The sequence below is a fragment of the Equus asinus genome, chromosome 3, assembly GCF_041296235.1.
Source record: "Equus asinus isolate D_3611 breed Donkey chromosome 3, EquAss-T2T_v2, whole genome shotgun sequence".
Lineage (NCBI taxonomy): Eukaryota > Metazoa > Chordata > Mammalia > Perissodactyla > Equidae > Equus > Equus asinus.
In genome coordinates this window covers 133,514,800-133,529,103 of record NC_091792.1, presented here as the reverse complement: position 1 = coordinate 133,529,103, position 14,304 = coordinate 133,514,800, and positions in this window count along the sequence as shown.

Genomic DNA, 14,304 nt, shown 5'->3' with positions numbered 1-14,304 from the left:
CCAAATTATTTTTTTTCTTATTAAAACAAAACAATACTTAAATTGCCTAAGCAGTTTTACAGACATAACTGAATGTGCAAGGGGCTTCCTGGGGTTGTAACTGCCTGATTCCCGTTACAGTCAGCGGGGATCATTGACTTGAAAGGGAATAATGCAGGGAGAGGCTCAGGCACACTTCACAAAATTCAAATTAGAGCCTTTTGATTAAAAAAAAAAAGGGCTCATATTGTACTTTCAAAAATATACTGGGATACTTTGTACTTTTCATGCACTCATTTTCTGGATTTGCATCCTTTTTAAGACAATTTTTAGATGAAGGAAAATACAAAACAACTGATTTTGTCCTTCATTTTTAATAAGCCTATGTCTTTATAAGCAAGGAGGATAACAATGTAGTAAAATTAATTCCTACTGAAACTGATTAGATATCTTGTAAAAACAAAATAACATAACATCCCTTTTTCCCCTGAAAGTCATCCAATACAATAAAATAAGCAAAAAGTATACTATCATTATCTATTTAATGAAACTGAGAAACAGGTACAACACATAAATCATGAGATGATGCTAAATTAGAACATATATATAAACAAAACTCATCAGCCTTATAAAATGCTCCAGAAATAATTGATTTATCACTGAGTGATCCAACTGATATAGCAGCAAACATTTATATAATGCACAGACCCAGCTCTCTGTGTTTTTCTTATCCCTGTTGCTGTGGAAGAAACTAAGGATGTTGCATAAGTAGTTTAATGTTACACAATGTCGTCAGTTGTGTTCCCCAGAAACAGATTCTGAGATGAAGAATCTTGTGCATGGGATTTACTAAAGGGGCGGGGGGGGGGGTCACAGGGAGAATCAGGAAATGTGCAGAAGAAATAGGACAGAAAACGGAGAATGTCTATTAAGGGTGAGATCTCAGGTCAAGCCCCACAGAGGGAAGTTTCAACCTGATTCCTCCATTCCCTCTAGTCATTCATTTGGGGTCACGTGGGGATGTAAATTTCCAGGAATGTATGGGTCTCTCTGGATATGGGCAAAGCAGGCTCAAATTGCTTAACAGCTGCAATCTGCCTGATAGAATCAGAAAGCACACTGAAGTGTGCATCAGGAAGAGAGGGAGAGGCAAAAAATGGTAACAAGGGATCTAGGAAGATTTGATCAGAATAGTAACAGTGTCAGATGGGCATTACCAATAAGCAGCAGAGCCAAGTTCTTCGTCCCAACATTCCATTCCCAGAGCCAAAGTCTAATTAAAATTTTTTTAAAATGCTAAACTATTCTTTTTTCTTTTTTTTAACTTTATAAGTTTCAGATGTACAGCTTTATAATTCAACATCTGCATACACTGCAAAGTGATCACCACCATAAATCCAGGTACCATGTATCACCATACAGTTGACCCCCTTCACCCATTTCGTGTACCCCCCAGCCCCCTTCCCCTTTTGTGACCATTAATCTGTTCTCTGTATCTATGAGTTTTGTTTTATTTTGTTTGTTCTTTTAAATTCCACATATGAGTGAAATCATACACTCTGACTTTCTCCATCTGACTTGCTTCACTTAGCATAATACCCTAGAGGTCCATCCATGTTGTTGCAAATGGCAAGATTTCACTCTTTTTTATGGCTGAGTAGTATTCCACTGTATATATAAATCTCACCTTCTTTATCCATTCACCTATTGATGGACACTTAGGTTGTTTCCATATCTTGGCTACTGTAAATAATGCTGCAAAGAACATAAGTGTGCACATATCTTTTCAAATTAGTGTTTTCATGTTCTTTGCATACATACCTAGAAGTGGAATTGCTGGGTCATATGGTAGTTCCATTTTTAATGTTTTGAGGAACCTCAATACTGTTTTCCATAGTGGCTGCATCAATTGACATTCCCACCAACAGTGCACCAGGGTTCCCTTTTCTCCACATCCTCACCAATGCTTGTTATTTTTTGTCTTTTTGATAATAGCCATTCTGACAGGTGTGAGGTGATAATCTCCTTGTGGTTTTGATTTGCATTTCTCTGATGATTAGTGATGTTGAATATCTTTTCCTATTGTCCATCTGTATATCTTCTTTGGAAAAATGTCTTTTTAGGTCCTCTGTCCATTTGTTTTTTTATTGAGGTTATAAAAGTTAACATCCTTGTGAAATTACAGTTGTACATCATTATTAGTCATGTTGTAGGTACACCACTTCACCCCTAGTGCCCTCGCCCCACCCCCCTTTCCCCTGGCAACCACCAATCAGTTCTCTTTGTCCATATGTTAACTACCACCTATGAGTGGAGTCATACAGAGTTTGTCTTTCTCTGTCTGGCTTATTTCACTCAACATAATACTCTCAAGGTCTATCCATGTTGTTGTGAATGGGACGACTTTGTCCTTTTTATGGCTGAGTAGTATTCCATTGTATATATATACCACAACTTCTTTATCCAATCGTCAGTTGCTGGGCACTAGGTTGGTTCCATGACTTGGCTATTCTGAATAATGCTGCACTGAAGATAGGGGTGCATGGAACTTCTGGAATTGCTGATTTCAGGTTCTTAGGATAGATACCCAGTAGTGGGATGGCTGGGTCATAAGGTATTTCCATTCTTAACTTTTTGAGGAATCTCCATACTGTTTTCCATAGTGGCTGCACCAGTTTGCATTCCCACCAACAGTGTATGAGGGTTCCCTTTTCTCCACAGCCTTTCCAACATTTGTCACTCTTGGTTTTCGATATTTTTGCCATTCTAACAGGTGTAAGGTGACATCTTAGTGTAGTTTCGATTTGCATTTCCCTGATGATTAGTGATGATGAGCATCTTTTCATGTGTATATTGGCCATCCGTATATCTTCTTTGGAGAAATGTCTGTTCATGTCCCCTGCCCATTTTGTAATTGGGTTGTTTGATTTTTTATTGTTGAGTTGTGTGGGTTCTTTGTATATTATGGAGATTAACCCTTTGTCGGATAAATAACTTGTGAATATTTTTTCCCAATTAGTGGGCTGTTTTTTTGTTTCAATCCTGTTTTCCCTTGCCTTGAAGAAGCTCTTTAGCCTGATGAAGTTCCTAAACTATTCTAACTTTTGATAACAAAGACAGAGGTTATGCCCAGACAAGAGAAAAGTCTGTGGGCCTTCTTCCATGTCTGAAGAGGTTGGTGTGATTAACAAACATGCCAGTGCCCCACCTTTGCAACAGGTCCACATTATTTCATACAAATACATTTCTGGATGCTGGTTAAATGGTACAAACTTTCAGTTATAAAAGGAACAAATTCTGGGATTGAATGTACAGCATGGTGATTATAGTTAATAATACTGTATTGTATACTTGAAATTTGCTAAGAGAGTAAATCCTAAGTGTTCTCACCAAAAAAAAAAGGTAATTATGTGAGGTGATGAATGTATTAATTAACTTTTTAAATGATTGTGATAATCGTTTCACAATGCATATGTATACTAAATCATCACATTGTATACCTTAAAAATTGCATTGAACAACCTGAATATATATAATTTTCATTTTTTGATCATACCTCAACAAAGCTGGAAAGAATAATAAGCAAATAAATGTATTTCTAGAATCTTTATGATATTTCCTTTGTTTACATGACTATTCTTGGGCTAATGACACACTTTTAAAATTACTAGTCTTACAATAAATTTTTATATCAGATAAAGCTTCTTACTCCCATTTGTTCTCAAAACATTGGCTATTTTTGGTTTTATGAAATTGTGTATAAAATTTAGAATCTGCCTTTCCAATGCTAAACAGATATACACAAAAATACTATGCGATTTTTATTGAAATAATTTGATTTTAGAAATCTGCTTGGAAATAATTAACATCATAATTATATTTGATCTCCCAAACCATAAGTTTATGGTATTGCTACATTTATTTATTTCACTCCCTATATTTTTTCTATTCATTATTCATTCTGTATGTTGTCCTCTGGGCTATATCTGCAATAAGTTGTGACTTTGTTAATTTAATAATAATTATTAATTAATTTAGTAATTAAATAACTTGTTTCCACTAATAAAATTATTAATATTAATAATAAATCTATCTTAATAAAATTAACATTTCATTCATTCAATAACTATCAATGAAATCAATAATATTAATTATAACAATATAATAAAAATCATTAATTTAATGATTATTATTAGTGAAATTATTTTAAATAAAATTTGTTGTATTAATAATAAAATGTTTTACTGATTTAATTATATTATTTATTAATTTGATAATTAATTTTCATCCACTGTTAAAGTCATTCTTTGAGTTCTTGATTTTGATTATTACATTTTTCAGGATTAGAATTTTCACGATTCTCTTTTATAGCATCCATTTCTCTGCAGAAATTCTCTATCTTGCCTTTTAACTCTGAACACAGCAAACAGTTATAGTAAAACTTGTTTAAAGAATCGCAATGACTGGACCCATTTTTCTGTTTCAGTGGTCTGTTTCTTCTCTTGGGTTTCATTCATACTATTTTGTCTTCTTATATGAATGGAAATTTTATTCTGTACTAGATATTGAGTTTTTACAATTCTTTGTTTTTTTTTTTGAGGAAGATTAGCCCTGAGCTAACTACTGCCAATCCTCCTCTTTTTGCTGAGGAAGACTGGCCCTGAGCTAACATCCATGCCCATCTTCCTCTACTTTATATGTGGGATGCCTACCACAGCATGGCTTGCCAAGCGGTGCCATGCCCGCACCCGGGATCCGAACTGGCGAACCCTGGGCCGCCGAAGCGGAATATGCACACTTAGCCACTGTGCCACTCAGCCAGCCTGAGTTTCTACAATTCCTTATGGTAAGTAATTTGATGTCTAGGATAAGTCTTTCTTCTTCCAAAGAGAATTCTATGTGTGTTTATGGATTTTCCTTACACCTAGGGTGAAGCACTTCGGGATCCCAATCCGGAGTGACAGGTTTCACTGAGCTCTATCCACAAATGCGTACCTCGTTGGGCCTTTGTCTGTCCCTGGGAACTTTGCCAGTGATTCTTCAATATAGTCTTATTTTTTACATGCCTTCAAATGAAATATTAGTATTTATTCATTTAATGTAGTTATGGTTAATGGTAAAACTTGAATACAATTGAAAAACAAAATGTAGTATTTTGAATCCTTGAGAAAAAAAATGGTGTTGGACCAACTAGCCATCCACTGACAAAAAAATTTATTTTAAAATAATGCTATATCACTCCTGTCTTCAATATATATTTCAAATGGAGCAGATTTAAATTCAGTTATAAAAATGTTAACCTAAAATGTTTTAGAAGAATATAAATGATACAAAGCTAGAATCCAAAAAGAAAAATAAAATATTTATAAATTTCACTAGATACAAATGAAAATCTTTCATATAATTAAAATGTAACAAACCCATTTAAGCTAAAAATGACTGGAGAAAATATTTGCAAGACATGTTAAGATATACAATATTATCAGCATCCCAGAAGGCCCGCATTTTGCTCCACTCAATCACTGTATATTCCTTTGTCCCCAAAGACAAATTGTGATTCTAACTTCTAATACGGTAGATTAGTTTTGCATGTTGGACATTTACATAGATAGACTCACAAAATATACTTTCTTTTTTATCTAGTTTCTTTGGTTCAACATGTGAAATTCATTCAGGTTGTATATAGCTGCCATTTGTTTATTATCATTTCCGTCTGGAGGGATATTTGGTTGAATTTGCTAATAAAACTTGTGGTGTTTAACAGGAGAATATAAACTAACTGATGTTGTAATGGACTCAGCCATAATAAAAAATCTCTGAGCTTAGAAAATACATGTGAAATGTTTTCTTCCTTGCAAAGTGTATTTCGCTAAACAAATAGACAAGAAATTTTAACAAATTAATTTTCAAACAATGTTGAGAATTCCACCTCTCTCTGTGATGGAGTAAAATGAAATAGAATACCATCTCACCTTAATTAACTTACAAACTAGACAAAACATATGAAATAACGAATGTCCATATCTGACGAAGTGTCAGATATTGGACAACAGGTAATACAGGACATTTATTCCTAAGAGAAGGGAAACAAATGATATAAGCCCTAAATGGGCTTAGTTAACTGCCTGGAGAGAGTTTGTACGATGGCGTAGGAGCACTACAAAAGACCAGACATTCTGCTGACTTGAGAACACAAGATCAGAGCTCATGTAAAGCCAGACATCTAGAAGTGGCATGTTGAAGCACCAGAGACAAGAAAACTGCAGAGATGGCGCTGGAGACCCACAGAGAGCTTCTCTCAAGTCTTTAGCCGAACAGCGCACAGTGCAAGCATGAAAAGAAGCAATGAAGTCAGGGGAAAAAAACCTGAAAAGGAGCAGGCAGAAAAATCTCCAGAGCTCATGGAGAGCTGCAAATAGGTCAGGAATTTGGTAGTCGGAGCGAAAAGATCTCCTTCCACAGGAAAGATCAAGGAAAGTCCCCAGAAGGATATTGCCTCAATAGTAGCTGTAGATTTTGCTTGATCAGCAAACCAATCTTAGAAGCAAGCTTCTTAAGGATCACAGCCTTTCCTAATAACATAACCAAATTCCAAAACAAAGCCCCCAAATCTTTAAAAGAATACAAAGTATGTGGAACTCAGGAATGTAGAAGACACAATGTCTGAGATCCGATTGAAAAAACCTAGCAGACATGTAGTAAACTAAGAACATTCAACCTATAATAAGGAAAATCAACCAATCAATTGTAACAAATTCAGAGATGATACAGATTATAGAGGTAGTGGGCAAAGACATTAAAAGAGCTATTAAAAGTAGTCTACTATGTTCGGGAAGGTAACGGATAATGAGAGAAATAAAAGAGCTAAAAACACAAATTAATCTTCTGGAGCTAAAAATATGTTTTCTGAAATAAAAAATATACTGCAATAAACATATGGAAAGATACTCCACATCATGTGTTATCGGAGAAAATGCAAATTAAAACAATGAGATGCCTCTATGTATCTATCAGGGTGACCAAAATCCAAAACACTGGAGAAATAGGAACTCTCATTCACTGCTGGTGGGAACACAAAATGGTACAGCCACTTTGGAAGACAGTATGGCTATTTCTTACAAAACTAAACAAACTCTTACTATATGATCCAGCAGTTGTGTTCCTTGGTATTTACCCCAAGGAGCTGAAAACCTATGTCCACACAAAAACATGCACATGGATGTTTCTAGTATCTTTATTCATGATTTCCAAAACATGGAAGCAACCAACATGTCCTTCGGGAAGTGAAGGAACAGAGAAACTGTGGTACATCCAGACAATGGAATATTATTCAGTGCTAAAAAGAAATGAAATAGACTCTTTTATTACTGTTTCAATGTAACTTTGAATTATGTCTCATTACTTATGTGGTGATATTTTTTGTCCAAATGGGAACTTAATAGAATTATAATTCTCGTTTTTTAAAATAAAATTAAAACAAACATTTTAAAATGCTAAGTAGTATTTTTTTGAGGTTCTGCATAATCTAGTTCTCTATGATCTAGTCACATTTGGGACTTTTTTCAGTTCCTCTTATTTAGCAAATTATTACTCCCATCAAACTTTTTCTTTCCTCTCACCTGGATAACTCTGAGTCTCTCTACAGACATTAGCTCAAATATCGGTTACAAGAAGAATCTTTGTGTAACTTTCCAGTGTCTATGTAAATTAGGTTTTCTTTTTTCTCTCTAACAGAGTCTAGTTAATTTTTTTCTTTCATGTCACTTATCCCAGTTTAGAAATATTAGAATATTTGTTTAATTGTCTCATTCCTCAGGCCCTAAGTTCCATTAAGGCAGGGATTATTTCCATTTCATTTACTACTATATACCTAGTGCCTAGAACTGTGTCTGGAATATAATAGGGACTTGATAAATATTCATTGAAGTGAATAACTACACTGCTTAGACTACAGTATGGTACTTTTCGGTTCCGAGCTTGGACTTCACCTTCCTCTTCCTTTGGGCAGCTTAACTGCTTTGCATTGCTCATTAAATGCAAAAATTTGACATGACCGGTTTGATTATTTCTAGTCCTGTCTTTGTCCATCAGTTTATATTTTGAATTATCACCATTGCCATTACAGAGTCATCAAGGATCTTTGGCTGTCACTTTGATTTCTAGCACCTTCACTGAACTACCCATGAATTTATCTTTTCCCTGAGCTCTTCCCTTGCTTCAAACAGTGAAGGTCTCTTCTAATACCTACTCTAGTGTTTTGATTTGATTCCTTAACTAGCATAGGAAATCAATGATAAGAACATACATACAAACACATAGACAGACTAGACATAGATTCTGCACTTGATCTTAGCCAAAAGGCCAAAAAGGGACTAGACATAGATTCTGTACATCCAAGAAGATTAAGTACAAAAACTCTATAGGCTTACTTTCAATACAAGATATAGATTTGTCTCTTCTTCCTCCAATTCTCTCTCATTTCTCACGCTCCTACAGAAGAAAAAGTCATTTCATTCCTGTGCCTCTGTGACATAGAACAACCTTCTCAGATCTATCATAAGTATATGATTAACAGTGATCCTCACCACCCATTTCCCAGACTATGGTCTTCCATAGGTGGATAACTGAGCCCACGATACTATGTTTTATGCCGTTGTCTCTGCTGTCATGGCTCTAGTTGAATAAATCCAGTATGGGTGTCTGAAATCAAGGCAGCTAGCTGCAGGATAGCCAGAGACCTCTGAGCTGATGGATCGGAGTATCCTGCCCAATTGTGGCTACATTGGACAATGACTTACAACTTCAAGCTAATTTTCTCATTTGGGGAAGACTGAAAGTGAAAACAGAAATCTTTTTCCCTAAAGAAGGCTGACATAGAGATAATACCTCATATTTCTTTCCTCATGAGTACAATATTCCTCAAACTTTTTTCTTTATAAAAGTCTTATTAAATTTTTAAATTCTAGGTGCAACTGTAAGTGATTCTGATTCAGTTGGTGTTGGGTTCTAGGATCTGCATATTTGGGAAGCTTCTCAGGGGATAAAGATGGTTGAGTCAGACATTTGAGAAACACTGCTGTGGCATAAATAGTAAGCTTACAAAAAGGCTTTGCTTTGAATGTTAGAAATAGGTAATGTAGAGATGGCTCCAGCAATGGTAGCACAGTCGGAGCTACATACCATGGAGCTTGCACACTGGGAGCGGGAACACTGAGTTGGATCACGTTAACAGAAGCAGCAGAAAGAGGGGTAAAGATGAGGAAGAAAAGGAGGATGCCATGGTGGGGAAGCAGTTCCAATATAACGTCAGCGGGAATGATCTCTCCACCTCCTTCATGAGGCTCACTGTGAACATGGACACATGCCACAACAAGGCTCCCTGACCAGAATGATGAGAAAATCCAGTGAAAGAATATCTGCAAAGTATATGCATGATCTCTGTGGTATCATCAGCCAAATATTTATACAGTGAAAATAAACAGTGCTATTGCAGAGAGTTATTGACTTCATTTTTTGCATACAGACATTGCAAACAGACCACAGATATCAAGAATACGGTCTTATCAAATATTAAGTTTGAGCCTAAAACACTGTAGTAGAAACTTAAAAACGTCATTATTTGTTGTTATTTAAATAAAATCCAAGAAAAGAATGATATAGAGTGATATTCATGAGGACAGCAAAAACTTACACTACTTTAACTGATGAAGAGTCCTGGAAAACTTAGAAAGAATTTGACAACATAGAAGGACCTCAAGCCATATGCTTTGGAAGTGCTTTGAGAGTTTGGAGAGTCCATCAGAAAAACTGCTTTGCTTTTATTCAATGTAGGTTTAAATTTATGATTATCTTTTCAGTTTTTCTGTGCTCTTGATTTTATCAATGTGTTAGAGTGGAGACCAGATCCTAATACACATCATGTAGACTTATACATTATTTATGAAACTCAAAAATATAGAAAATTCATGTCTCATTATGATTTCAGCTGAATTGAGCTTCAGAATAATGAAGGTTCTGAATTTGAGCCTCAGTATAAGAGCAATCCACAAGCAGACCAACTGATAATATTCTAATACTATTGCTAATAAGAGAGGGGTAATTTGCACAAGGAAATTTCTCTTAGTTTCCCAAATGGCCGTAAGGCCAGAAATCTACTACTGTCTTCCATGGCTCGTTTACTTAGAGGCTTGAAAAAGATCAACAATTTATGCCTAAAAATGCCATGTATTATTTCAAGAAAGAAATTATATAATCTGCTAAAAAGTAAAAAGATCCCAGAGTTGGGAAGAAAGGGAAACTCTTATTCCAAACTTGGCATTCCTAAAAACTTTATGAAGCTTTCTCAGGAGGTTGATCATGGCCTTCAGCAATTCAAGTCTTCATTTTGCAGCTCCCACTTGTTGAAGAGGACTGTTTAGATGGATTCTAATAATAAATTGGGACTTCAAAATCACCCAGGATTTAGTGTGTTTTAAAGAATCAGATCATCACAATCTACTGGCCTTCTTTGACATATGAGTAGGTGTGACTATAATTGAGAAACTTTCTTATGTAACTAAGAATCTAAAATCACAGATGCCACATAAAGAAGATAATATCACAGTAGATCCCTAGACAAAGAATTGGCGAAACTTTTAAGGTCAGCAATGGCAGAAGCTTAAGAATGATCAGCTACAGAGAAGCACTAAAGAGAAGCAGCCAGAATAAAATAGCCAAGTTGATACCAATGAGAAAAAGACAGAGAGGAGGTTGACAACAGAATCATAAGGATACAAGAAAACTACAAAATCAAAAAAAAAATTTAGAAAAGTACTTATACCATTGTTGCAGTTAAACAGGGGCTAGAGAATCAGGCAAATGCAGTTATTGAGAGTGAAGCTGCAGTAAACCAAGATGAAGGAAAAGTGTCAGGCCAAGACAGTGATTTTGAAGAAGAAAAGGAGAGAGATTCCCAAAGTGAAAATGATGATGGGAATAGCAGATGATGTAGAACAAGATGCAAACAAGTCAAAGATGATGCAACAAAGTGGCAGGATGTACATCCAAGTGTGAAAGGGAAGAAGATTTACTGAAAATCAAATCAAGGATAACTCATCCTGCTTATAGTCTGCACTTTTCCAAGAAAAACAAGAATGGTGGTAGCTATACGTCACAGTTAGGAAGGAACAGCTTAACATTTAGGCTGTATACGAGTATATAAAGTGAATAAAGAAGAGACAGAAGCGGAGTTGTCTCCACCAGCAATACCTGGAAGTTGTAAATGTAGAAAATCACACAGTGGGATACAGGGGTGTGGAGACCATGGTGAGAATGAGAACCTTAGACATCACTTTCAGGACGAAGAATGGTAGTTATCCACATTTCAAAATTTTGCTATTTGGGAAGAATATAATTTCCAGAGACAGTGCAGACTGTTGTTGAGGAAGATATTAGTTTCTTGAGCAGAAATGTTTACACCAAATAAATTAGGCCGTGGAAGTGTCCTGGTGAAATCCGAAAAATGCTTAAACTTTGTAAAAGCTTTTCAAGTGTGGTGTGGTATTTTTGTTTGATCTTCGATAATGAAAAATCTTTTTTTTTATAAATATCCGGAAATGTGGCCTGTGTGTTGTCTGGTTTAACTTACGTTCCTAATGATGGGAGAAGTACTTAAAAAACAATCTACAAATGAGCAATGATTTGCATTCTGCTTTAGCTTTAGCAAAAGTTAAGACAAATATCTCAAGTATGTTTTCAGTAACATCTGCTCAAATTTTAATTTCTTCACAAGCTCTGTTATTTACTTGACCTGGGTTTTGCGGAATCTTTACAACAAGAATATGTATTACAACTCCATTCAAAGCTTTAGGTTTTTTTTTTTTAACCAATCATGGTTATAAATTAACATTCCCTCATCTTTTACACAGTATGGAGACCTACGTTTTGGAATTTACCTTTTTTTAACTGCCCAGAGTTATTATACAAATCATGAAAATAAGTCTTAATAAAATCAAAAAGCCTCTTTTTCAGCAGATCAGTGTAAGATCTAATTCTTTTGATAACCTAAATGTACAAATGATTATGGAACAATATGTTATCTGATGTTGGGGCTTATATATTATTACTTACCCCTTTTTCTAAATGTACACTATTAAAGTTGAAGTGTACTATTAGCTTTTAATGTATATCATTTTTAGAAACTTTTTAAAGAAAAAGTACAGCATGCAAAGGAAGCATTTTTAAGTTTGGCATTCATTTTGAACTGCTATCAAAAAATAGAAGTTTGACTTGGTTTATATTTATAATGGCATCTTTTACTCTCAAAGAAAGAATATAAATAGGGAAATCAATTATATTATTTCTGAACTGAAATATTTATAGCATTGTATTAGTAAGGGTTCTCCAGAGACACAGAACCAGTAAGATGTGTCAGTGTATGTGTGTGTGTGTGTGTGTATATATATATATATATATATATATATGTATAAAGAGACATTATAAGGAATTGGCCCCCATGACTATGGAAGCTGGCAATTCTCAGGATCTCTGGGGTGACTTGGCAAGCTGGAGACCCAGGAGAGCCAGCGGTTTAGTTCTAGTCCAAGTGCAAAGGCCTGAGAACCAGGAAAGCTGATGCTGCTCTTCTTGCCCAAAGGCTGGCAGGCTTTAGACTCAGGAAGAGCTGCTGTTTCAGTTTGAGTCAAAAGGCAAGAAAAAAAGCCAGTGTCCCAGTTCAAAGGTCAAAGAGCAAGAAGACTTCTCTGTTATTCTGGGGAGGGTCAATCTTTTTGTTCTAGTCAGGCCTTCCACTGACTGGATGAGGTCACCGACATGATGAAGGGCAATTTGCTTTACTCAGGCTACAGATTTAAATGTTAGTTTCATCCAAAAACACACTCACAGAAACACCCAGGATAATGTTTGAGCAAAGATCTGGGACTTCATGGTTCAGTCAGGTTGACACATAAAATTAACCATCACAAACATTGTAACGTGACTATACTAGCGCTTTTATGTAGTATAGAAAACACATGAGCAGGAGGGGTTCTAACAGTGCAGTCTATAAGGATAGTGGTTATAGAAAGTAAATATTTATGCAAATGAGTCACTGATGTAAGATTCATGTATTTATTAGTTAATCTTGAGAAGCCACAAATCTACAATATCATGGAATTGAGTGTGACAAGTTGACCCATAGAGACGTTATTATTTTGTGTTATCAAAACCACCTAGGCGAGAGTACTGTATTAGAATACAAATTTCTAAACTTTTACATTCAAATTTACATTTGAATTTTCCTACTGAAGTAGCTGAAAATACGATTTAAAAATGGAAAAAAAGTGAATGGAGTTTTATGAAAGCTGTTTCAAGCAAGGAAAATATATAATTATTTTCAATTTTTAAAAAAACTGAAAAGTACTCCCAATCATATAATCCAGATAATAATACATGACATTTTTATTAATTGACTACTAGGCACATCTATATAATAGATTTTCTTATATTTTGATTGTATATTCTGATTGTCTCTTCACAGGGCTAAAACTTGCTAATATTTTGTATAAAGATAATAGTAAGATAGTTCATTTTTTTCTTTACCATGGTTGATAAAATCTGTTCTTTTATTTGTGCTAAGTATGTGGTCTTCTCATGTATATTTTTAGTATTGTCATCTTCAGGAGTCTCTCTATAATTTTCTTTTGAAATGCTATATTTCAAAGTTGGGAAAAATAATAAAGAAAATTTGTATGAGGAGATATTTTACTCTAAAAACAAAAGCTCATCTCTGAATTGTCATTTGTTCTGTGCCAAATGCTGGGGATAAAATAATAGCTTAGAAAAGACACCACCTCCCATAATATTGATTATCCAGTGGAAAGGCCATAATGTATTATGCCCTAGTTACTTTGTTTCGTGGTATCTAGGGATGGAGCATTAAAAAAATATATATATAGATTTATATATATGTTAACATAGTAGACTCCTTAGGCCTTTCTAACATGAACGGCTAGAATTCAGAACAAAGCAACTAAAACTGTATTATGTGAGGGGAAAAATATCCCGCAGGCTCTATGTTTGAGAAGTCTGAATTTCTTTGGCATAAACAAGAAATTAAATTTCTAAAATGGCTTTGGTTTCATACTTTCTTAGTCCTTTGGACTCTATTAGGATATAAAATATAGTGGAATGAATGAAATATTCCAGGCCTAATGAAATAGACCACTGTTTTACATAAAAATAAGTCTTCAGCTTCTGGAAATTTGGTAGAGGAAATATCCGGAGAAATGCTCTAGGATAATAAGACTTGTCTTTTTTAATTTATTGAATAAAATATATGCTAAAAAT